Consider the following 25523-nt stretch of genomic DNA (forward strand, 5'->3'; position numbering starts at 1 on the left):
CGGCCCACAGTTTGAGGCATGCTTCAGTCTTGGCAGAGTGAATGATCCTAACTATGAGCAGCTCTTGGCTGTAATTCGAGCTGTGTAGTGTTAGCTCAGGTACATAGAAAGTTTTTTACACATTGATATATTTTGATATTTCTTTTCTCCTCTCAAATTTTAATGAAGCGTTCGATAAAATCTATTGGGATTGAAAAGATGCATTGCGAAAAATCCGTAACAAGCACTGTTATTGAAAGGAAAATTGAAGCACCTAGTACAAATGAGGCAGTGAGAAGCAAAGGGATGCAAGTGGCAAAATTAAAAATTTGGAGATTAACCTCTCCCTGTCTTGGGGCAAGAGATGATACTAGTAGCCCTGGTAAGTACAGTTATACAGCATGATTTAGAAAAACCAGACATGTGATTTTTCAGTATTTTTACTGAATTCAGTATTTTTTGAAAGAGCAAAATACTGTATACAGAAAAAAAGAAGGGGCATTGGAAGTTAAATTCAAAATGATCCAGTTAATTTCATGCATCCAATTAAAATAGTGTGCTATATAGATACTAAAATGCATGGGAGAGCTTTCAGTTGTAATAAAATATACTAACTGTGTTGTGTTAGTTCACGCAGCCAAGCAATTTTAGTATTTTTCCTCCTGTTTGGGTCACATGTCTGAAAAACATTTAATGAAAGTCTACCTAGGACCTTATCTTTGAACACGTTTTGCTCAAAACTTGAAAATCTCCGCTTAATCCATTTGCTTCTCACTGCCTCGAATACTAGGAGAAACTCAACTGTTCAGAGGCAAAAGATGGAAAAAGGTACGGCTATACGTCAGGATTTAGAAAAACTTATCAATGAAAGCCTACCTATGGTTTGAACTTGGCTCATTTTACTCAAAACTTTAAAAGTCTACTGTTTGCTTCTCACTTCTCAAAGTGACTATGAAAATCTTTTGAAAATGAGTAATTTTACAAAAACAGAAGATCTTTCATTTGGAGTACACGTTATGTTCGGGACATGCCACAGCTTTTTTGATCATGTCAGAAGCTTTTTCAGCAATCATCATTGTTGGGATATTAGTATTTCCCCAAATCACAGTTGGCATGATGGAAGCATCGACAACTCTCAAGTCCTTAACACCTTTCACCCTGAAAAACAAATATATATTTCTCACCGTACCTTTTATTAAGAAATAAGTTTTAATGATAAGCAGTGGCGTAACGAGAAATTATTCATGGGGTTGGGTAGAAGACAGGGGGTGTTCATTTATAAATACATTAATACATTCAAGCGTCACACACATATATACAGGGTGTTCCGTTTTAACCTGCAAGACCTTTATTTTCGGAACAGTTAGTCCTAGATGTATACTTCCAATTGCAAAAATGTTCGAAATCAGATGCAGAGTTTAGTTATTGAAAGCTTGCAGCAAAAATAAAAATGAGTCAAAAAATACAAAATTTAACTTTTTATGCGGACCCCAGGTCCCCTAACTTATGTTTAGAGAAATAATCTCCGTTGAAAAATCATTCCAACACAAAAAAACTTGACATTTGTGCGACCAAAACTCAAGGAGATATTCCTTTTCAAAGTTTAAAGGGGCCATACAGAAGATGAGATTGGAACTTATCGCCCTTTCAGAAGAATGGCAGGTCGTCAAAGCTAGAAAAACGAGGTATTTATATTTTTCATTGCTTGCACACATATAATTTTAAACACTTGTTAAGTGCTATATTTTTCCCCAAAAGATGTTATTGACGGCTAGTGAAAAGTGGTGTAAGTCACAGAACGGTGCGTTTCATATCTCTGTGAATATTGATCGTACTAATGTCAAACTTTTTGTGTTGGAAAAATTTTACAATGGAGATCATTTCACTAAACATAAGTTAGGTGACCTGGGGCCCGTATAAAAATTAAATTTTGTATTTTTTGACTTATTTTTATTTTTACTTCAAACTTTCAATAACTTAACTCTGCATCTGATTTTGAACATTTTTGCACGGTTGCGAAAATAAAGGTCTTGCAGGTTAAAACGGTACTTGCAGGTTCGCCCTGTGGATCTGAACACTACTATATCCATAGTTATAGCTCTTCATAAGGTGCTGGTTACCCTCGCGTATGTATACAATAAATCATTCTTATTTTCGTAAGGTAAGCGCTAAATATCTCGCAGATTTTATTCAATTAACCCCAACTTTTGCACATTGATCTGTTGACTCATAAAAAAAGAAGAAGAAGAAAAAAAATAATAATAATTGCAAGTGAAATTTTAAGTTTTGCGAGCGGAGATTTGTACGTATTTTTTTTTTGGATATGAAATCCAATGGCTGTATGTTCTTGTAGTTTTTCACTTCAGCTATTTATGTTTTGAGCATTTCTCGGTGCTGATTTCGATTTTACGATTAATCTAATGTCGAGTCCTCTAAAAGACCGGTTTTGGGTTTTTTAATCTTCGTCACAGATTGGTTAAAGAGAGAAATTATGCTGCCAGGCTTTTACAGGGGTGTTTGTGATCCGAAAATTTTGAGCTGACAACACATTCTAAAACTGAAAAATTATTTAAAAAAAAAACTTTTAAAATTTGTTTTTCTTTTTTCAATGATTTTTGAAGGCATATTTGAAGAGTTTTTACGGGATGGTGGGCGGGGGGGGGGGGGGAGAGCTTCCTTATAGTTTCCGAAAATTTCAGTCTTCAGAAAATTTTTCTTGAGTTCACTTGTATCTCTGGGGTTGTAACAGATAATGTCGATTGGGCCTTATTAGAAACATAGATCCCCAATAAGACCAACTCTGTGCTAGGAGTACCTCATGCAGGGTTGAAGACAAAAAAAAAAAAAAAAAAAAAGCAAAACCGCCAAAGTGCTATTAAAGTAAACAAAGTCAACAAATCATTATTGTGACTGTAAAAACTCTTTGAATTACATTTGATAAACTCAAAAAAACATAATCAAAAATTCCCTGTTTACTTCAATGGAAAGAAGAAAAATGAAGTCCCTGATAATTCGTTATTTTTTTATTTTCGGTCATTCCTGCGCACAGTTCGTGCACGAATCTGCAGCCCATGATTGCATCATCTATATCCGATACTCTGTTGCCCCAATAAGACGAGCCGTGACCTTATTGGGCAACAATCAACTTTTTTAGGTTATCAAATTACAGGAAAAAATGACGATACGTACGCAACTTTTTTTTTTTTTTTTAATTCGTCAAGTACATAAATTAATCTTCAAGAACTTCTTTTATGCCTGTACGTTGCCGTGAGTCGCGAAGAAACAAACTGAATGACAACCTTTTTTTGAAATAACTTTACCACACTTTTGCCTGGTGATAATAATCAGCCTGTTGATAAAGTTTTATCATCAGTTCAGTTTTTTAAGGATGATGAAGTCACGATTCAGGGTATTTTCGGAATGTTACGTAAACAATAATGGGGGGGGGGGGGGCTTTTTAATCGCATAAAATTGAACAAAATTTCATTCGGATGTGGTGAACGCGAAAGTTTCATTGATGCCCATTGCCAAAAGATGGCCAGTATGGGTAATGCAAAACAATTTTTTTCTTTTATATTAAGAAATTATCCTGTTTTCAGTCAGAAACTCTTGTGTAAAAGAAGTCCACAGAGTACGACTTTCCGAAAAATGACAGCGGTATTGGTTGATTACCTCTTTAAAAGCACTTTATAGAGTTAACCCTCGTTTATCGCGGTTAATTCGTTCCAGACTTCACCGCGATAACTGAATTTCCGCGAATAAGTAGGATTCTGTATTTATAAACCGAATATTTTCCTAATTAGAGGGCATACAACTTACTGGCGACAATTTAAATAGGTTTTTAACATAGTTAGAGCCCCTTAGACATGAAACAGCACCCTTATCCAACATTATATTTGTATTACGTAATATATTGCACAAAATATGAGAAAACGAGATATATTAGACGGAATCGATATCACATTAATTATTGGGAAATAAAGTACACACACACATGCAGTTCTTACACACTACTACTAACCTATGAAAATAGCTCAACTTCAACTTGTTTAATGATGAATTAATTTCCAGTTAGTGACCGTATGTGCCCCTTTTCTTCCTCTACATTTATCCTCATCAAAGGTATTACGCATACAGCTTAAAAAGCTAGTACGTTGTTGACACCATTAGAGATGTATTTATCCCCTAGTAATAATACAGTGATTTATACTTCGCAGTTATCGTTTAAGGTTAAATTGAGATAAACTTTCTTCGGCGATTTTAAACTTCCACTCCCTCAACTAGTACAACTACAGTCCCTAAGAAGAGCTTACCTTTTAAAAGACATAATTTGTAATTCTCTTGTAAGAAAAAGTTTACACGAGAACATAAAAAGGCTCATTGCTATAATTAAAAATTGAAAAAAAAAAAAAAAAAAAAAAAAACGCGATGTAGTTAAACCGCGAAAGTCGAAGCGCGAAGGACGACTATACTTGTATGTCTCTAGTAATTGCGAAGGGATTTTGCAGTGTTTGTTTAATTTGTTTTGGTAATCCCTACTTTCACACAATGTTATTGGTACAAAATTAGGATAATCTTATTGGGCAATTCCATGGGTAACTGACTGACATTTTTGAAGCAAACCAATACGTACTTTATAATATTCAACTCAAAATATACATTGTAAAAACAATGTTCTGCCGTGGAATCTTGTATTTTTTAGGCTGAATTCAATGGTATAATTCAATTCTCAAAATACATTTGTTTTTAATAAATATTAAAAAATCATCTGAAATCCATTTCGGAAATTCAATTGTATCATTAAACTCAGCATAAAAATTACAATATTCAAGGGAGTATATATTTTGCGTTGAATGTTACAAAATACGTATCGTTTTGCTTCAAAAATGTCAGTCAGTTACCCATGGAATTGCCCTATTCCAATCCAGTTTTAATCTGGCAATGTAGGTGAGTCTGTACAAAAGGGAACGGAAAAAAATATGACAACGCTAAAAATATTACAAAAGTTATAGGCTACTTCCGTGTTTGAATTTGCATAGTTTTTCGGACACGGCAAAATTACGCAAAATGTTCTCGTAATAACTCCTCTTTGAAAATTTCCGTAGACTATGTTGACTGATGTGAAGAATTCGAGTCTTACCTAAGCTCTGGATCGACAACTGTAGTTGGATCAGTTGGATCTCCCATTTTAGCCGTTCCAGCTGGGTGACTTATAGTTATAACTGCTCCCCTGACATTGCATTTCAAGAAGAGATCGACGTCATGCCTGAATTTCTCACAGTTTGGCAAGGTTGTGTTAAACAGTTCTGAGCCCACTTGACGCATTTCCGGACTTGACAAAATCTTCATGCAAGCTTTCATACCTTGAAGAAAGGAAAACCATTGAAAAATCCCTTTAACACCCGTCTAGTAGGACAGAATATTGAATTAAATGTTTATTGTCTAAGCCGGCTGGTGGCGTGATAGTTAGGTGCTGGCCTTCTACGCCTGTGGACCCAGGTTCTGACCTGGATGGCCAGTCGGTGGATTTTCGAGATGCAAAAAATCTTCAGCGCCCATGTCGTATGATTATGCCGCATGTAAAATATGCCTTGGGTATTCGTTTGGCTTAGAATATCCCTCGGCTAAATTAAATTCCTAGAGCCAATTTCGCATCAAATAAGAGAGAGCCCAGGTGCCTCCATCTGGTGGAAAATGGGCGTCAAAAACACTATTATGTGTCATGCATCAGCGCCTAATGGTGACACACGAAAGATTGATGCATTGTTGGGGAGCGCACTAGGTCTGATTATGGCCCAGACGCCTCTTGAGGTGGATCTCTTAAACAGCCGCATTTGAAAGAAAATTTTTTTTTTATTTTCTACGTCGATTTTGCTTACTTATTGATACTGAACGCAGAATCATTGTAAGCAGAGCCGCAATATGACATGTAAAAAGCTGGTAAACTATAGTTGGGGTAACCTAACGTGGCAGCATTGTGAAGCATACGCAGATCCTAATCACATCATTACGGATCTGCCAGGTTAGGTTTACCCCGAACTATATAAGCGCTTCGATTGATGGAGGGTACTAAAATCATGCTTTTGTGAGTAATTTTTGGAATTTGAAACTTATAAATAGTTTTTCTAGACACGATATACAGGGTGGCCGAGATAAAAGTGGTTCGGAAAGTATATTATCTTATATTTTCCAGGGCGCTTTTTTTTTTGCTATCCAATACAATACCTCCTTGAATAAATTCCTTGAAATGGGGCAAAATTATGTGTGAAAGTGAGTTCTCAAAATAAGATCGAACACGTTTTCAATACAAATCACATCGTAACTCAAGCTATGCAGATTGAAATGTGGCGAAACTTCATTCAAAAAAGTTTCAGACATAAATCTAAGTATTTCCACCGGTATCGTGTAGCACAGATCTCTACCCTAGATTTTAAGCTCCCGGCCCAATTTAAGCAGTAGTCCAATACAGGCGGTTTTCCCCTACAGTAACAAATGAATGAGTCCCTAGAAGAAAGAGAGAGGCAATGAGAAGCAAAAGGATGTAAGTGGCAAAAATTAAAAATTTGAAGATAACCTATACAAACTGTGGGTGAAAATCTCCTCTGTCTTGGGGAAAGAGATGGTACTAGTAGCCCTGGTAGTTTCTGCATTATTTAGAAAAACTTTTCAATGAAAGCCTACCTAGGACCTTATCTTTAAACGCGTTTTACTCAGAACTTGAAAATGTACACTTACATCCCTTTACTTCTCACTGCCACATATGTTACAAATTTAAAATTTTATTTTTAATTTGTAACATATGCTTCTAGGCAAGGACTAAATGTTAATGAAGATCAAGTGTAACGTATGCCCTTCTTCTAGAGACCCACTCAAATGATGACAGTAAACTATTTTCAAATTCTATTCAAAGAAACAACATTAGCTTTAACACGGAGTAAAATATCGGAACGAAACGTTATTTATTCTACAAAGTTACACGCAAGCTCTTCGCAAATTGGTATGCTCTGATTGTATCTGAAAAAATGAAGTAGTTTATTTGAATTACATATTAATCTTTTAAGTCTTTTTCCTTACTATTTTCGCTTTTCATCTTCGGATTATAATCAGTAATACGTTGCATTTATTTTCTGTGCAACGCGAGGAAGCTGCAAATTCTCAAATGCTTTACGAATGGAGGAATTCTGTAAATGTAGTTTCTCTGCCAGCGCAGTGTCAATGAAGGGAAATCAACACTTCTTCGTGTTACTCTTAGCATTTATGGATTTATGGTTTGCGTATTCAGGGCTCAATTAACCAAATAGGCCAACTAGTAGGCCGTGGAATAGGATCTCTGCTTTTTAGAGGCCCTCAAATGATCAAAACTATTTAGGTTATTTAAGAAAAAGAAAGAAAATTAAGATTTTCTCCTTCATTCATTTCACCTTTTGTTCTGCTTACTTAAGACGTAGGTTGCTCAGTAATAACCCAACGCTGCTTGAGTCGTCACTGTTAGTTCCCCGTGCAATTTTTGTGTTTCCGAGAGTATAAATAGAGAGGGCTCCCAATATTTTTTTAATAAGGCCATGTTCGCATTTCATGTAAAGTGACCAAGAGCAATTAGAGAGGATACGAAATTGCATTGATGAAAATATATTTAGTTGCAAGTCAGAGAAATAAAAATGATTGGTCTTTTTATATACATTCGCTATTTACGAATTTATGATTTTGGGCAAATCTTTCTGGATGTTTTAAAAAATGTGTAAAGAAGTGATTTAAATCACATGTTGCATCAATAAGAAAACAAATGTGATTTAAAATATTTACTTAAAGTTTAATTTTTTAACATTTTATAACTAAAAGAAAACAATTTCCCTTTTTTTTTTGACGCATTGTGACTCACGCAAGAAATTCAAAGTGAGCAAGTATATAAATAAAAAGTAATAAAAATGAACAAAAGTTATAAATAAACAAATGAATAATGTCGTTATTAATTTGAATGTAATGTTTAAGCCTTTTCTAACTTAATGCGCGTATTAAAGGATTTCTTTTGTATAATCATGTTTGTTAATGCTCACCAGCAATTTAAGTACATGTCATGACTATTTTCTTTTTCTTTTTGGTTTACAAAGATTACACGAGACAAAAAAATAAACAGCTTCATACAGTCGAACAAAGGAACGATGTTCTTTAGCAGAAGAGAAAAGTTTTCAGGTATTTAACCGAGTCAAATGAAGAACACAAATGCAATTTATTCACTAGCATTTCATTGTCCTGCTTTTCCATTTAATTTTAAAAGAACCAGGGGTGCCCACCTGGGGGGGGGGGGTGTTATGGCACTGGCTGTGCAATTGAAATTTTTAAGGGAGGGTTTCATGGACATTTTTTCATTCAGGGGGAGAGGGTACCCCTGAAAGAACCAACACATATAAAAATGACTCAATGCCATTCTTTTGCTCTTTCAGAATTTTAGGATAATTATTACCCAGTCAGTTCATTAAAGTCTCAATTCATAAACCTTTTAAGTTGCGTTTACCTTTTTTTAGTGACCATATAAAGATATCAATCATAATTACTTGGAAGCAATCTTCAAGCTCTGTTTCTCATGTGAAGCTGTGCTACTTGATGACAGAACAAACGTCCCACACAGATATACCGATACCGAGCATATGAGATTTCACGTGCTGCGGCATCCATGGCAACGAGCAAGCTGACTTGTTGGCTAAAGAGGCTTCAACATTAAATCCACCTTGCCTCCCGATCGCTCTTCGAAACGCCAAGCGACATCTTGGGAGCAATATCAGGCTCAAAAGAATTTCATCTCTCCGTGGCAGTGCCAGCGGAAAATCTTGGGCGTGTCTTCTTGAAGACCAAACAAGACTGCAACTTTCCCTTCTCCCTAGAGTTGAAGAGGTTACATCTTTTCGTCTCATTACTGGTCACGACTACTTGCAAGCCCATCTTTTTAAAATCAGATTGGCCAGTTCCCCGCTGTGCCCACTATGTGAAGGGACTAAGCAAATGACAGGGGAGCATCTTTTTGATTGCCCCGTTCTTCTCGACGTGCTGAAGGATGTCGACTTCAGGGAGCTTCCCCGCTCTGCTACTGCATTTTTGTTGTATTGAACTGCAAGGCGCCTTATGTCCGAGAGGACGTTAGTGGGCGTAATTAAAGAAAAAAAAAAGATTTCACGTGAAATTATTTAATTTATTTTTTACTGTCAAATATTCAGTGCAAATGTGAGAATAATGGTTCTTTTTGCTACTTAGAAAAGGAAAATAATCGTTTCTGCAGCATAATTTAATACATTTACTATAAACGAAATCAAAAGTCACACAGCTTCGGATATCGATGTTTGAGATACAAAGTATATTTTGGAAACTATCTTCCCGTACTCGTAAAAATGCTTCAGGTTGCAAACCACACATGCCGATTTTTTTGAGGTACAGCGAGAACAGCAAAATCTTTGTCGTATTTTCAGCTCAAATCATTGGTTCTACATAATTTGATTAACACGATTACACTTATTACCGATCGCTTAATCATTCGCTGTCATTTATTCTATCTTTATCAATTAGTTACAAGCAGAAGATCACGCTTTGCTGATGACTCCGTGACGTTATATGGAATAGGTAAATTTTCTCTTTTGGTTTGATACCCATAGCAAATCGACTACAGCAGATAATGGTAATATTTTGTTGCCCTTAGGAGTCGTTAGAAACAGATAGTAATTTAGGCATTTTAAAATGTTACATTGTTTAATGTAAGTCTTGTTTTGAATCTCACCTTCCACGACGTCTTGCAAATCTTGAGGATGTTCAAAATAGTTGGGATCTATGTCAGGCGAATCGTAAGGGTTTGTTGTTCGCAAACGAACAGATCCTCTACTCTTGGGATGAAGTATCTGTGATAGGCATAAATGGATTGATTCATTTAAATATGGTCCAAACACTTTTTGGAATACCTACACAAAATAATAGTACAAAGTCTTCGTAAATTTGCACGATAAATACGTTGCTTGTATCTCAACTTTATAAAATAAAATAGAATCGTACCGCTAAATGTTCTTGATTAGTTGTAAAGAAATAGTACTTACTTCTGGAGTATATCCCACTTGAGTCTTGGCAAAGAAAGAATTGATTTCCAGAAAATACAACTGAAAATCAGGAATGTCGTTTTTAATTTTTTCAAAGTCGTTACTCAGAAATGCTGTCAAGTGAATGCCCGTTGTAGAGACCAGAGGACCTGAGGAATTACTTTTGTCAAAGAAGTATTCAACAAAATAACGGATAAAAAGAGAGCTAAATACAAAATAATGATATATTTCTTTGCGCCGGTCTACAGGGTATTTTCAATTAATTCATAATTTTTAAGTGTCATGCATTTTACATGATAACTTTGAAAGAATCTAACTTTATACCATCGTTGAAAGTAATTTTGGGGCTATTTTGAACTGCTATAATCAGGTTTCTTTAGTTTTAGTTGATAAAATGTGTTTCTCGAATGGAGTCCCTTCAGAAAAAGTTATTTATCTGTCTACTTTAATTTATAAAATTTTAGGGGTTAAAAAAGGTGTATGATTAACTTAAACAAGAGAGAGGAAAAAAAAAAAGGTTACTACTCATACTGTGCTTCATTTAGCTTTCTCATTTTCATCTTCTTTTTTAAAAATTAAATGTAATTACCAAGAGAAAACTAGAAATAAAGAAAAATGAGGGTGATTTTAAAATTCGAGTTTCCATAGTTTGTTTAAAAAATAAAGTTCGTATGACTTAAAAGAAGAGAACCAAAAGTTTCTTTTGTAACGCTTGAAATAGTATTTTCAACAAAAAAAAAAAAAAATAAAATAAAAAATAAAAGTTACCATTGGATTTGATGATCAATTTGAAATTTGTGATCATCACAATGGAACTTGGAACACAATGGAAATCTATTACTTCTTTATTCCGATACATGGAATCAATATACTCAAGTACCTAAATTTTTCTTTTTTACTTTCCGTACGCTTAACCCTTTGTTAAAATAATATTTATATTAGCTTTACGATTGTAAAATAATTAACTTTAATTTTATGAATAAATTAATAAATTCTCAAAACATATCGCACCTAGGAAATAAGAGAAATCAATAATCATAGTGATAAAAGGGAAGAAAGACAGATGGAAAGCCTCTAGCAAAGAGTTATGAATTGACATTTGTTTAATTTCCTTCATTTGTCCAAAACGAAAGAAACACTAAATAGACCTTCCATAAATAATGTCACGCTTTGAGGAAAAAAGAGGGGGAGGGGGATAAGATTGAAAGTTTTTGACAAGGGGGACGAAGAGGGTAAAAAGAAGTGTGACATCAAACATTGTTTTGTGACAATATGTTTATGAAAAACTAGAAAATTGCCCGTCAAGGCATGACGGATGAAAATTGCTTCTACATTTGAACGAAGCCATTGCCTGTTTGGTGATATTTTGATTGTTGAAATTGTAACCGTAACTTCAGTGGATTAACCATAAACTCCAGTAGATAGCGTTCATTGTTTTCGTTTCTTCATTCCCCTGAAATGACACAGTCTTACCAGTAAAACAGTTAAGTTGCCGGATCGAGTTCCGCCCTGTCAAAATAAAGCATTCCTTTTATTGTCTAACATTCTGATTTTTAAAGGTTACTAAAATTTTTGTTTGTTATCATTATTATTTTTGAGTCTCTGGTAGGAAAATTGTAGACATCCTTTGAAATTACCAGTTATTGAAGATTTTACCAAAAAATAATATCAAATTATCATGCTATGATGCGATTTTCGTTGTTGATGACATCAGGAGCGTTACTCGATCATCGGCTATTATATACATGAAGATAGTGTGATATGTGACTAGGGGAGGGGTAGAGATTAGGGGAAGTGTGACACTTTGTGAAAAAAAGGAGGGGGGGGGAGAAAATCAAAACTGTTGGAAAAAGTTTGATATTATTTTTGACACCCCTTAGTAATGATTTCGATGTTGTAATAATTGAATAGAACCTGCAAATCAAGCAGTTTTTGTGAAATATTTTGAACTTACTTTTGTGTTAGCAGTTTTTGTGTCTATTTTCCCTCCCTTCCCTCCTTCTTTCTTCGTAAAAGACTTCAAATAGGAGATGTATGAGTCGAACCCGTAGAAGGGAGATACTCTCAACTCTATGGTAGAGATCCTATATACGGAGAGATTGGACAACGGCGCGTCGCTATCCGCCATGTTTAGTCCAAGTGTCATCAGCTCAAAATGCAGCGCTTTGTGAATTTCTAGCTTTTCCACGGAATATAGGATATTAAATCTTTTAAGTACAGACTTTTTTTTTCTCCTCATATTTTCATTAAACGGAGTGAGTTTTCAAAGTCTGGAAACCCGGCGCCGATCGTTTCGTATCGTCATGGCGCTTACAAAGAAAAATTTTTTTTCTCAAAAACTTGTTCATAAAGATAGAAAACAAACAGATATTTGTGATCTGCACATTGAGTTTCATGATATCAAACTAGCTTCCAAGTTTTTCGATACAATGTACAGCGATATTTGGGGCAGAAGATGCATTACGGTCTACCGGGAGTGAGCATCTTTGGACATAAGATGGCCGCTGTTCCGAAGTTGTCCAATCTCTCCTTATTTAAGATCTCTGTTCTATGGTAGAACCCCTATAACTGGAGAGGCCGACGCATCCGCCATGTTGGAGCAAGAGGGAGCGAGCGTAGTTATCGCACACCCAATTTTTTCCACAATGGAAGGGAGTTCTTCTCTCCTGAACCTAATATACTAGTATTGCCAACCATTCTAGGACCGGTTCTCCGTTCCTATACTAGTATTGGCAGTCCTACTAACATCTTAGGACTTGCAGTTTCCTTCCCCTGCCCGGAAATCGGCAAGTTAATAATTTTATCAATGAACTGATTGAAGTGTAGGGGTGCTCTGCCATTCGGGAAACACGGGCGAGTCATGTATTACGATGTTTTTCTCTAACGCCACCTGACCCGACCTTTATTGAAGCTTTTCTACAGGACTGGGCCGATCGCGGAGAAAATTGCTCTCTGTTGTCGCCTTAGCTTCCCATCTTCGACTGACCCCCATTCTTACGCGGGATTTCGCCACCAGGGTGGGAGGAGCCATCCTCTCCTCTGATTGGCCTATCCACTCATTTCCTTTTATTTTTCTACTTTTAAAAATTTTCAGCCGTTTTTAATTTTAAACTTTCTACTATACTTATTATACAGGGAATTTAGGAGCTCTAAGCTCCAGGCATTCCAGAAACAGTCATATGTTCGTGTTCATAACAGGGAAATACAGAATAAAAGACATTCCGTAGAACACTTCAAAGTGTTAGCAAAGATTACAGAGCATTTATAACGTAATAATAGTAAAATCATGAAAAACCAATCGATGTTAACCTCACACAAGCGAGCTCCATTTCCAGGCTGCCAGTCACTTCGTCGGCGATTAATTATCCATTTCTTTTTTTCTTTCTGCATCTGCGGGAAATCTGAAGAGCTGTAGCCCTTTTTTGTGTGGAGATGTTTGCACAATTAACAGCCGAACAACCACCTATTTGACTCAATTTAACATAAGCTAAAGAAATATAAACCTCAGCAGCAATGCTATCGCTGCGAAGCACTGTATTGTGAGGCTTTGAGAAGTTGAGCTCCGACTTGACAATGCTTACGGGTCATTCCATGTCAAGTGATCCAAAGTTTTTTCCTTTACCTTTTTGTATTTCTTTAAAATTTGGCTCATCAATTGTACCCTTTGAGGTAATCAAAAGTCCAAATTTTTAGGTTTTTATCTCTATTATTTACTTATTTATAACACTTTGATTTTCCGAAAAACCCTCTTTTTTTCATGGATGCTTGAACATAAAATGGATGATAACTCAGCACCAAATATAGATAGAAAGATTTTGTAAAAAGCATTTTAAAGTACATTAGTTGCTGTTTAATGGGATATGCATCGTGACTAATTTCAGAAAAATTTTAATTTTCAAAAAATAAAATTTGAATTTTAAATTTAAATTTCTCAAAAAAGGTATAATGAATTTTTAAAAAAAAAATTCTCAAAAATTTGTATGTATTTTATCTTTATTTGTGCAAAGTTTCAAGTTGGGATCTCAATGGGATCATATTTTTATGAATTTTTAAATAAAATTTGACTAATGAAATAATGACATTTTTCAGATTCTAACTAGTTAAATATGGGGTTCTCTTACTGAGGATGGTCTAGTAAGTAGTAATTGATCATGACTATGCTTGAAATGAGCTGACATGAATTTGTAGATTAGTACCCCCTCCCCTCCGCCACACAACCACTTTTTATCTTTTTTTTTCAAAACTGTATTAAAAAAAAAAAAAAAGCTGGCCTGTAGTGTTATAATCATAATAAACTGGGACGCCCGCTGCTAAACATCAGTAGTGACTAAGGCTTATAAAGGGGGTGGGGGTGGGGGTCATAAAAACTAAAAGTCAAACTTTAACATATAAATAGAACCACTAATTTGCAGCTTTTTTTTCTTTCGGAAAGTGGGACGGTAGGGGAGGAGGGGGACAATTTGGAATGAAGCTTAACAACATGGAAAGTTATGCTCAAACTAGCGAAATTTGTTTGATCTATAACTGCTTTTAATATATGTATAAATAGATCTCGCTGCATTGCTCTCCTTTACAACTGAAATTAAAAAGAAAACTAGCATTAAAGAAAAGAAAAAAACAGCTGCTCTCCAAATGTTGTAGAAAGAGAGTTTTATGCGGACAGACATATGACTTTGTCTTGCTTTAAAGAAGAACATTTAAAAGCTTTTAATATGTTTTCTATTCATTTTGTTTTATTTTATTCATTTATTTATTTTTTATATTTTGAAAATAGTTTTAAAAAAAAATTATAATAAAAGTGGTGGTGCGAGGCGGGGGGGGGGGCTTTTAATTGCTTTAAAGAAGAACATTTACGAACTTTTAATAAGTTTACTATTCATTTTTTTTCATTATTTATTTATTTATTTTTTTATTTATTTTTTACATTTTGAAAAGTTTTGAGGGAAAAAAAAGTTTAAAAGTGGTGGTGGTGTGGGGGTGGGGGGGGGGAGGCTTATCAATCTACAAATTCATGTCAGCTCATTTCAAGCATAGTCATGATCAATTATTACTTACTAGACCATCCCCAGTAAGAGAACCCCACATTTAACTAGTTAGAATCGGAAAAATGTCATTATTTCATAAGTCAAATTTTATTTAAAAATTCATAAAAATATGATCCCATTGAGATCCCAAATTGAAACTTTGCACAAATAAACATAAAATACACACAAATTTTTGAGAATTTTTTAAAAAAAATTCATTATACCATTTTTGAGAAATTTAAATTTAAAATTTAAATTTCATTTTTTAAAAATTAAACTTTTTCTGAAATTAGTCATGTTGCATATCTTATTAAACAGCAACTAATGTACTTTAAAATGCTTTTTACAAAATCTTTCTATCTATATTTGGTGCTGAGTTATTGTACATTTTATGTTCAAGCATCCATGAAAAAAAGAGGGTTTTTCGAAAAATCAAAGTGTCATAAATAAAAAAAGTAATGGAGATAAAAATCTAAAAATTTGGACTTTTGATTACCTCGAAGGGTACAATCGATGAGCCAAATTTCAAAGAAATACAAAAGGGTAAGGGAAAAAATTTCCCAAATTTTGGATCACTTGACATGGAATGACCCTTACCTCTGTTTCGGAAAATATATATAGGGAGGGGTAATTGGCGGTACGTTGAGTTGAGAAATTTTCTTAGTAGTTTTTCGAAAATATTCCAATAAAACCCGAGCCAATAACATGTCTATTTTTCGCTTAACTCCCCTAAAACAGGTAAACATATTCAAGGTCACAGGTCAACTAACGAGAGCTGCACAATACCAAGTTTGCTCCAAAATGGCGGATGCGCCGGCTCCTCCACTATAGGAGCCTTAGCTATGAGTTACTACTGCTTGTGCATATTTCTTCTTATTTGTTTCGTCTGCTAGATTAACCGACTTTGATTCTTCTTTTTTTTTCTTCAATGGATAGAGAGTTGTCTAATTTTAATCCTGTTCCTTCGTTTAATCATTTTTTCTTCAAAAGAAGAGTTAGAGTAAAAGTCAGTAGTTCCTTTGTGGAAATTAGAAAGCACACTACTAGATTTAATTATTTATAAGGATACACCGATAAGCAAATTGAAAGATTACCGATTCTCGATTAATCGGCTGAAGATAATCGACCGATTACCAATTGATTCACACAAGATAATCGACCGATTACTGATTCATCTGCTGTCGATTAATTATAATGATTTTCAATGCTACAACTAATCCATCATTGATTTTTTTTTTAAATTTGTAATTTCAACTTTTCAGAATTAATCAGCTTGTTTAGCTCTGTTACTGATGATTTATTTTTTTCCATGTTTATATGCTTTTTTCAAAAATATTTCTGAATTTTATTCAATTTCTATAAGTCAATTTTCTCATTATTGTTAATAGAACTATTTTCTGTAAACTAGACAAGAATAATCGAATTTTTTGTTCGTTGCCCATGACAAGTAGACACTTTTAATTTAGTTACTCTTTAATCCATAACTTTTATTCTTTATGAACACCGCAAAACCATCTTAAAGTCCTATTTACGCGAAAGGTGGAGCAGTAGAAAAAAATATTGAAACTTGAGACAAATTGTACTGTGGTATGTATGTGCAGTTTTAAATTAATAAAAAAAAATTAACATTGCTCAAATCATTAATTTTTGTAAAAATAAAATTTAAAGCATGTTTTAAAAAATCAAAGCATTTTTAACAGTTATAACATTTTTGTTGAATGAACAAGGAGTAGTTCCTAAAACAAATTGTAAAATGTGTGCTGCAGTTATGTATTAACAGCGGAAATATAATTAACTTTTTCTTTTTCTTTTGTTCTGCTCAAAGATTGAGGAGAAGCCAAGATAACCGAGACAGATATGCATATAATCATCGTCCAACCACCGACATTTTTTTTATTAAACAATAAAAATATTGCATTTATTTATTCTTTATGAACTCACCCAGCTTAGGTTTTTGCTCTCAGCATGTTTAAAGTAAGTTTAATAAAAAGTTATTTTACCGCTGATTAATCGGCAAAAATCGGCACGTTATAAATAATCGACAATATGGCCGATGACCGATTACTGGCGATTAATCTCGGTGCATCCTTAATCATTTGTATACTCACCAATTCGACTGTTAATGTAGGTTTCAATATTTTCTTTGTCCAGTAATCTTTTATCAATGGGTTCTATGTTCTCATCCTTTAGAACGTAGTTTAAAATACATAATGATCTTGAAGATTTAAACCAACTGGCAAATCCGCAACAAAAGGAATCTTCCAAAAAATAAAAAATAATTAATTTCGTTTTATTATGTGGTAGCCCTTTTAATTAAATAATATATTTTTTATTGAATAACATTCTGCTTTTTAAAGGTTACTAAAATTTTTGTTTCTTATCATTATCATTATTATTTTTGAGTCTCTGGTAGGAAAATAGTAGACATCCTTTGAAATTTACTTGTTATTGAAGATTTCAGCTAATGAATATTTCCCCTCAGATTTCCATGCCCAGAGTTATGAGAACATCTAATAGGACGCATGTTTCGAAACATGTTCCCTGTTATTATGCATGTTGTTCTTGAGCATTCTGTGACCTGTCCATTTGTCTTGCTAATTAACGGTTCAGTATCATGTTAAATGCTTCGTATTTGGTACTACGTGAAACCTGTGTAAGTTGACCACTTGCGGTGCGCTACTTCAGTGGTCAACATAAGCAGGTGGTCAACTTATAGGGGTTGAATTATATGATAAGATCTAATTCTGCGCTTGAAAATAGAGGTCAACTTAGACAGGTGGTCAACTTACAAGGCTGGTCAACTTTACAGGTTTTACTGTATTTTGAAGCTTTCATTTAAGATGATTCTCTCATTCGCCGAATTTATTTTCTCCCCTTTTCGACAAGTCACGCTGACGAAATCATTCCCAATTCACTAAGGAGCTGTTCATAAATGATGTCACACTTTTAAAAACAAATTTGGTTCCTTCCACCCTTGTCACACATTTCACCTTATTCCTTCCCTTCCTCTTGTGACATGTGACGCAGTTTGTTTTAAGAACGTTGTTAAAAAGAAATGTGTGGTATCATACATCTTGTCCCTCCCTCCTTCCCTCTCGTCATAAACTGTTAGTTTCCCTCATCATTTGAGGCAGTGAGAAGCAAAGAGATGCAAGTGGCAAAATTAAAAATTTGGAGACAACCAGTACAAGTGGAAGGTGAACCTCTCCTTGTCTTGGAGCAAGAGATAGTACTTAGTAGCCCTGGTAGTTGTTGCTATACAGAATGGTTTTAAAAAAAAACTTCAATGAAAGCCTACATAGGACCTTATCTTTAATTGCGTTTCACTCAAAACTTGAAAATGTCCACTTGCATCCCTTTGCTTCTCACTGCCTCATTTGTGGTCGACCCCCAATCTAGTATCAAATTCGTCACGTGATCGAGTTGCGGTCGAAAACGATAGTGCAGTTAATCCGTGGGTGAGAATCGAGCTGAATGTATACCTTTCCACCAGGTGCTTGTAAAACAACTTGAAATTTTTTAAGACCGACTACATAAAAGAAAACAAACAATAAGTGGAGCTTTAACTTTACCTATTCAGTATTCTAATATCTTCTGCTATAAATGTTTCTGTCTCCCGAGTCTACACTGTTCTAATACATTTTATAATTCACTGTTCTAATACATTCATTTATTTTATATTTATAAATCTTTACTAATAATAAAGCTGAATGTCCCTCTGTCTGTCCGGATCTCTGTGACGCGCATAGCGCCTAGACCGTTCGGCCGATTTTCATGAAATTTGGCACAAAGTTAGTTTGTACCATGGGTGTGTGCACCTCAAAGCGATTTTTCGAAAATTCGATATGGTTCTTTTTCCAATCCAATTTTGAGAACAAAAATATCATAAGATGAACGAGTAAATTACGAAATTATCATAACGTGGAACCGTAACATGGGTACAAGCCAACTGGCGAGAAAATTCACCATACATTATTTGTAAATATACAGTCGAACCAAAAGACCTTTTAATTTTCTATTTCGGGCAAAGCCGTGCGGGTACCACTAGTATAAAATAAAAGTAAAATTCAAATCGTCTTACATTAAATCTTTCTAGTTCAGACATAGGACCTATTCCGGAGAGCATGAGTAACTGAGGTGTGTTGACTGCTCCAGCCGATAATATGACTTCTCTTACAGCTTTGACTTGATGAGTGCCACCGTTAAAATCAAACTGAACACCGATCGCCGTTCTATTTTCAATTAGTATCTGTAACAATAATATAATAAATATTTTATATTTACTCAAGTATTACAAGATATATATATATATTCAGAGCTCAATGTCCGATACTACAAATAAAAAATATTTCCAATTTTGAGCATATAACGTTATTAAAAGGCTGTTTCAAAAAATCAATTTATCAGAGGCGTAAAGCAAAGATTAAATTTGAATTTTTTTTACGCGCCAAAAACATGCGTTTGGTTTGAAATTATTTCATTTTTGAATTTTTGTCCAATTGTAATTTTTTATAGCACATTTCATAACACTAGTCAACAGCAAAAATGCATCCGGCTCAAAAAAAAAAAAAAGTTATTTCCGAAGTATTTATCCTCGCTAAACACGGAAATCACCATAGAAGTTCAGATTAGCTCTACTTTTCAAGATACAGAAACAACTAGAATTGTGAATTCCCACTAATGCTCTTTTTTCCTGGCAGATAGAACCCCCCCCCCCCGGGACTGAGTGTTTTCTAAATTTCGACCCTAGGTTGTGATAGAAAATCTCATTACATGAAAACCGAAATGGACTTCAAGAAATTTAATTTCTGTGAAAAGAAATACCCAAAATAAGCCTCTAGTAGATCCACCCATTTCTGCTTTCACCCATGCTCATTCTGCTGGGAATAATGAAGAACTTCGTGAAAGTTGTGAACAAACACTATTTTCCAATACCTTAGAGGGAAATTTCCAATATACGAGGAACGTTTTTAAAGTAAGGTCCGTTTTGAAATAAAAAAAGAACGAGTACAGATAGAGCAAAGAAATTTATTGCACAAAAATCTACCACCTTTACGCTATTTTTCGACATTGCTCCCGTGATTTTCCAAGCATTTGTTACAGCGTGGCACAGGGTTTTGAATAACTATTCGTAAAAAATTGCCGCCTGTGTAGTCAACCATGGTGTAACATGTTCTCTGAGCTCATTATTGCTGTTGTACCACAGACCACCTAGGAAATACTTTAGATGCCTAAACAAATGAAAGTTGCTCCGACAGAGATGGGGGCAGACCAGAGGATGTTCAAAAACGTCCCAGCCAAAGCCCTCCAAGAGTCCTCAAGTTTGACTACACAGGCGGCAACTTTGTACGAATAGGTATACAAAAACTTGTACCACGTTATGACAAATGCTTGGAAAATCGCGGGAGCAATGTCGAAAAAATAGCGTAAGATTTTTGTGCAATAAATTTCTTTACTCTATCTGCACTCATTCTTTTTTTATTTCAAAACGGATCTTACTTTAAAAACACACCTCGTATATTGAAGCTAAGGTTAAGGGGAGAATTTTTAACGGCCCTTCAAAAACGAACAATTATGAAAATCACTGTTTAAAAAATATGTGAGGGGACAAAAAAAAAACCCCAAGAAGCTTTTAAGGGTGTGTTACAAGTATTTCTCAGCAGCAGAGAAGACGAGAACTAAAAACAGTTGTTCTAACTAAAGTCAAACAATCCCTACGGAAGTTCTGTGACCATTGATGAATAATAGTGTCTCTGAAACCCGATTTTGTTCAATTCTTCCAGGATATTTTGGTTAAAAACTAAAGCAATGAGCAGTGAGTATGAGGCAAGGTTTTACCGAGATATCTTTACAATGGAACACAGATATCAGGGTCATTGGGCTGAGTTAAATGCTCACCAGATGCTGCTGAACTATTACAAGAGATGGTCCTTCTTTGTCGTACAAAAAGCAATCGAAAATGAAGCGTTTACAGTAATATGCCAAATTCAACCACTGTTTTCCGAAAAATAGGCATTTTTTAAATAAAACAGGACCTTTTAAATAACATTCATTGCGCAGGATTTTTTTTTCCCCTTTTTAAAAGTACCTTTAAATCAATGTGTGGTTGCTACGCATCTTGCTCCAGTGGGATTTTATGCATTTTGAGAACAAGAGCTATTAAAAAAAAAAAAAAAAAACGACTACCATATTCGTTTTTCGGGATCAAAAATTAGTAGGAATAGATTATTTAAAACCAGGATGGAAACAAAACTTTTTTTTGTTGACTAGTGTAATCAATCGTCAATAGGGTTTTTAAATTTTGTAATGTAACTGTTCTTCGCGGTTGGTTCTAGGTCTTGCAGTTAATCGAATACCAACAATATACAATTTATTTTTTAATTCATGTTTTTTTTATGCAAACTTATCTCCTTCTTTTCACACTGTGGAAAATCTCTGTAAGTTTGCCTGAAGAGGGCGCTGGAGTATGTTTTTTTTTTTTTTTTTTGTCATTCGAACAGTTGGCCTCGAACGAGGAAGATAAGATTTATGAATCTCTACACTCAAATGATATTTTATGTTGTGTAATGTTTGTGTCCGTTAATAAAATTCTAATTGTGCTGTTATCGACTATCGAACATTATCCACTGAACCAATTGCACTATCGAACCTGTCGGACATTTCCATATGGTGCAAATCGGCCTGAAACTTTTAGAAGATAAATGAAGGTAAGAATAAGTAATTTTGAGTTCGAATACATTTTGATCCACCAATATTTGGCACCCTGTCGCTTGAATAACAGTTTAAATGTTTGAAATGATAGCATTTTAGAAGAAAAATGAATGATATTTGTTTCACATTATTTGAAAATATACTTGATAATTAATTGAATTTTGAATCATAACAATGGCTGAAGGAATAGCTACACTAAAGGCTAAAAGGGGTGTTTTGAGGGCATCGGTCACGAAGTGTATAAAATAAATTAGAAACAGAACTTCGTGAAACGGCAGCCAATGAGAATGAAATTGAAGAGTTACTCGAACAATTAAATGATAAATGGAAATCTTTAAAAATAGTAGATGACGAACTGGAAAGTTTTAGTAGTGAGGATTTCGTAAAGGAATTTCCGTCCATTGAAGAATATCGTGAAAAGGTTGTCATGTGGAAATTTAGGGGAAATAAATTTTTGCGTATGCTAGACAGTAGCACTAATAAAATGCCAAAAACAGAAGTACCACCCGTATATAACGAAGAATCAAGAACGGATTTTCGCTACCATGGAACTGTTAAGCTACCAAAAATAACAATTCCAAAATTTTATGGTGACGTAAGTCAATGGCTAACGTTTTGGAATTCTTTCGAAACAGCAATTCACGCTAATGAACATTTGGACGAAATAGACAAATTTAATTACTTAAAGGCTCATCTTGGGGGAACAGCATTAGGAACTATAGAAGGATTCTCTATTTCGGCAGAAAATTACGGCAAAGCCGTAAAATTATTGAGTGATCGTTTCGCGCGAAAAGACATTTTGATAAATGCGCATCATATGAATAACCTAATGAATCTACCCTCTTTAAAACGCAGTGACGATACTAAAGCTTTTCGGAAGCTGTATGATAATTTCCAGACACAAATAAGAAGTTTAGAATCGCTGGGGATTTGTTCTGAGAATTATAGTGCCATAATGTGCCCAATGCTCTTGAAATTATTTCCACATGACCTAGTTTTTGATTTCAAGAAAAAATTCACGAGTTGCGATTATAATATCAAAGATTTAACTGCATTTTTGGGTGCGCAACTATGTGCATTAGAATGTGCAAATGCAATCATAAATCATCCCAAAGTCGAATCTTTCACATCTGGTAGGAATAACGCAGAGGAAAATAGCAACAAATTTAAAAAAGAAAGAAGCGAAAATAAATTTCGGTAAAATTATTCGAACGCATATCGAAATGATCCGAGAAAAAATAAAGGAAAAAACTTTTCAACCGCTGAATTTATGACTGCCGCGTCTGACGAAAATTAAATGATCTGTCTGTTTTGTCAAGGTCAGCATAAGCCAGCGGATTGTTCCCTAGGCGCCGCGAAATATTGAAGAATCAAGGTCGATGTTACATTTGTTTACAACGTTCTCATATTATGCAGATGTGCAAAAATAAAAATGATCAGTGTTCGATTTGCGAATGGAAACGACACACAGTGGAGTATTTGACTGAAAATCCTGGCCAAAACTAGTTTGAAATTTTCACCCTTCTGAAGGCGACATCCTTGTGTGCGTTTGTGCGCTGTACGGCGAAGCTATCCCACTTATAGACATGAAACTTGGTGTACAAGTTGTCTGAAATGTCTAATGTTACAATTTGAAACTCGATTTTTAAAATTTGAATTAGAAAATGATATATTTAATATTTTATCCACGGTTTAGACTTTTGCATGTTTACGACCGTAAAAACGATCCTAGTAAACGTAGAAAAAAACCCAATGCATCACTAGATAGGAAAAATAATTTTCTTCAAGATTATGGTTTGTTTGAAGTTCTAACGTAATTAACCGAATTTCTAAGAATTTACAAAGGGAGTTCACTTTTTCGACTTTTTTCAATTATTCAATCCATGTAAACTAAAATTCTTGCATCCAATATTCTAATAATGTTACGGCTCTGAAACTTTTTAAGGAAATAATATAAACACCTTACCTTCATTTACAGCGAAAACGGTGAAGTTATGTTCTTTCACTGATTTATAATGAATTTTTTTTCAATGAGTTGAAATAAAAATTTTCAGTAATTTTCACTCGATCCGAAATGAATGCCACGGTTGGCTCTTTGCCAATAATGCTTAGACAAGTGATAAGTAAACATGTTCGATGCGAATTGCTGTTTTCCTTTGAAGATATGTAATTAAGTGCACTGTTCGAGGGGGGAAAAGAGCAAAAAGCGGTTAAAAAAATTCTAGTATTCTGTACAAAACACTAATTTGAAACCAAAAAAAATAATCAATTTTATTCTTTTCGTTTGGTTTCAATTATTAAAACCCTGAGTTAATCATGCACAAAAAGAATTAAAGACAAGGGTTTCGGGGTTACAAAGAACCTTTTTTCTATTGAAAAAAAAAATAAATAAATAAATGAACTAGGATATTATAACTGTAAAAACACTCGAAAATGGATATTCAAAAGCTCTTTGTTTTTGAATTGTATATATTGTACTCGTACCTTGGGTCGATCCTTAGTTTTACATCGTGTGATGTGTCCCGCTAAAAATTGTACGAACAAATTTGGAACTAAAATAACTTTAATTTCACAATGAGTAGGTAAAATGTCTTAAATATGGATAGCTCGCTAGCGTAGGAACGTTAGGAGACAATTACAATTGTCTCCTAACGCTAGCAAGTGTGTGTGTGTGTGTGGGGGGGGGGGGTATTTCCCCCCTTTTGCTACGTATAAGGGGGAAAGACCCCCTCCCCCGGCACATTATTTGCAGCAATGATCTGAAAAAATATAAATATTTATTTATTTTATCTAAAATCTATCTCAATTTTAAGGAAGAGCAAATTTTCTTAGCGAGATCAGAAAATAATTTAATTTATTAACTCATTAACGTACATGAGAAAATTAACATAACTGAACGCAAACACATGTTTTAAGGGTGCAGTGAATCTCTTTAGCGATGCATAAAGGTAAGCGTTTTCGAAATTAATTGGATGATTCTCATTCCATAGCTTACATCTTTACACATTGATGAAGCGGTTTCTCATAACCATGAAACTCGTGTCTGAAATTTTATTGTTGTTTGTGCGCTCAAATATGTCGATCTTTTCATTCAGTAGTACTTATGATAACTTTTTTGCAAATTTATTAAATCTTTGTAGGTAAATTCAGTTTAAAATCATGACTTGTCACAAAAAGATCGGATTAAGCACTTTTTTTTAAAAAAATCATTTAAAAAAAGGGCAGTTGTAGGCGGAAGATTTTTTTGCTGAAATTAGCACTAGAGACTTTGCCAAATACGATACAACTTTCAAAACAGCCCGACCAAGCCCGACACCCATTTAAAAAGCTTTCTCTAGTTATAAATTAAGGCAAAAAGCCTTTAAAAATCTCACGTAACAAGTTTTCTTTATTTTTTTTCACTAAAAGAAAATAAAAATATTTACTTTGATTTATAATTAGCACTAAGCCCTGACATTTCTTTATACCGTAAAATTGGTTTGGTTCAATTCCATTCATTTAGAAAGCCACAAAAAAATCTACATTGAAACCTAATAATTAAGCTGAAACGTAACAAAAAAGCGAAAATTCTTATAGAAATCTCATCTTTCACTGAGGCTATGAGCAATTGTATGTGACTCAAGTTTCCAAAACAGGTGCCGATCGATGCACCAGTTAGTCAACTATCATGGAATAAATTTTCATAAAAATCGAGTAAATTTTTAATTTTGGACTTTTGGCCTGGATTTTCAGTCAA

At 34.4% G+C, this 25523-nt stretch overlaps 1 pseudogene; it reads right to left on the reverse strand.

Annotated features, from left to right (window-relative positions):
* Positions 1–977: 977 nt before the first annotated feature.
* Positions 978–25523, reverse strand: part of LOC129219625 (glucose dehydrogenase [FAD, quinone]-like) — a 52828-nt pseudogene continuing 28282 nt past the window's right edge.

The sequence above is a fragment of the Uloborus diversus genome, chromosome 1 (genome assembly GCF_026930045.1).
Source record: "Uloborus diversus isolate 005 chromosome 1, Udiv.v.3.1, whole genome shotgun sequence".
In the NCBI taxonomy this organism is placed as follows: Eukaryota; Metazoa; Arthropoda; class Arachnida; order Araneae; family Uloboridae; genus Uloborus; species Uloborus diversus.